General features: G+C 37.4%; 1 long non-coding RNA gene across 1 annotated transcript; it reads right to left on the bottom strand.

Moving 5' to 3' along the window:
- Positions 1-174: 174 nt before the first annotated feature.
- On the bottom strand, positions 175-1,448 carry LOC113345664. Its single transcript, XR_003358228.1, has 2 exons — positions 1,302-1,448; positions 175-1,122 (listed from the first exon to the last, which is right to left on the bottom strand). It is a non-coding gene; the product is annotated as an uncharacterized LOC113345664 (long non-coding RNA).
- Positions 1,449-1,712: the final 264 nt, after the last annotated feature.

Genomic DNA, 1,712 nt, shown 5'->3' with positions numbered 1-1,712 from the left:
CCCTGGAGTGTATACATACCATGGAGAAAGAAGAGAGAGCAAGCATGAAATGCGAACACCAAAACATGCAACTCTTGCCTTATCCTCCTTACATTTAGAAATGAATTACCGTCTATAGACTTTTATTAACGACGTTCTTGAACTTAGATAAAAAAATATTAACGACGTTCTTGAGCTTCCAAAACTTGAAGATATATGCCTTGAATTAGATAATGAAGTTTTCAATCTTCATGGAATACTATACAACAGAAATATTTCTCTCGACCTACTTTCAATAGAGCGCAAATATCTGAGAGATATATAAAACTTTCTTTTGTTTCCTTCGTAAGTAACAAATTTGGTAGAGCCCGTAGCATTTGTGAAGAAGATAGCTTTGCCATTGGTACTGTCCTTAGTTTTACCTGTTTTTGTTGGTTGGTAGTCATCGTCGGTAAGAAGCGAATCATTTATAAAATCCACAGTCAGTCCATATTTCGGCCTCCTGGTTGTTTATCATGAAATCCAGTGTTATTGAGGATCTGCGAGAATTCTGTCATCACCGCCTCTTTGGCAATATCCTTCGAAATTGTGGATTGCTGAAGTGAGGTTACCGTATGCTGGTTGAGACACGACAGGCTGGAATTCAAAAGGTAATCAGGGAAGATAAGAAAAGTTGGGTTACCACTTACCTGCATATTTCTAGACCTCACTATCAGGAGCTACGAAGATGCCGAGCCGGTGATGTCTTCAACTTTAAAATGGAGTAGAAACCTTTGCTGTAAAAAGGACTTGACTGAAATGTCAAATGAATGGATGGATGAAGATAGTCGGGTAAAGAAAGCTAAAGTGCAGGGCGCGTCTACCTTGGAATGAGCATTTCAACATCTGATGCACACTTCAAGAAGGTCACCAACAATGTTTTTGGCACACAGAAGGCAGGAAAGATAGCTCCAACCATTTTCTAATAGTACCTTGGTAGTGGTTGCATTAAAATGCCAACTACATTAGCGGCATGCATGTTCAATTTCAAACGTAAACAGGAAAATCCGAAAAGAATCTTGGTTTTCCATGCCAACTTCAATCAACCTAAACTAACACCACTTTTTCTTGTAGCTAGCTTCGTCATCATAGCTTCTGTATGTCCTTTACCACATCCGAAAATTTCTCGAATAATGAATGTACAATTGGATAAAGTCAAGATAAGATATGATTTGAAACTGGACTATGAAAATCAGAGAGAAAACAACATGTATTTCAACTTTTTAAGAACATATCTACAATATTACTGGAGATAAATTAGTGAAAAAGGAAGAGGTACGTACATGTGATGATTCTCCAGGCCCAAGTTCCCTTACAGCATCCGAGAGCCTAGATAAGACATTAGGTGTGCGGCATAATGTACAATTACAACAAAATCTTGTCCTTCATCGATCAACCTCACACCTGCTTGGAACACCATGTTCCATCTATCATTTATATCTGCAAACAATATATCTGATAAATAAGTGAACCATTGTGTGTTTTATCTGATCAAACATCAACAAAAACATCCATACATCTTTATTAATGGCTCAAAGCACCACCATTTCACCACCACAGCTCAGCAGGGACATCTTGTAAAACCCTATTTAAAGAATATCCTACAGTGACTACAGTAATAAATTAATTATCTTGTGTCATTTTTGACCCATTCGACAAAACATATACCTTTCCGAAACATAATAAATGTGAAC

This window comes from Papaver somniferum, unplaced genomic scaffold (assembly GCF_003573695.1).
Source record: "Papaver somniferum cultivar HN1 unplaced genomic scaffold, ASM357369v1 unplaced-scaffold_8144, whole genome shotgun sequence".
In the NCBI taxonomy this organism is placed as follows: Eukaryota; Viridiplantae; Streptophyta; class Magnoliopsida; order Ranunculales; family Papaveraceae; genus Papaver; species Papaver somniferum.
Note: the sequence above shows the minus strand (reverse complement) of the source record. Positions and strands in the feature narration are given on the sequence as shown.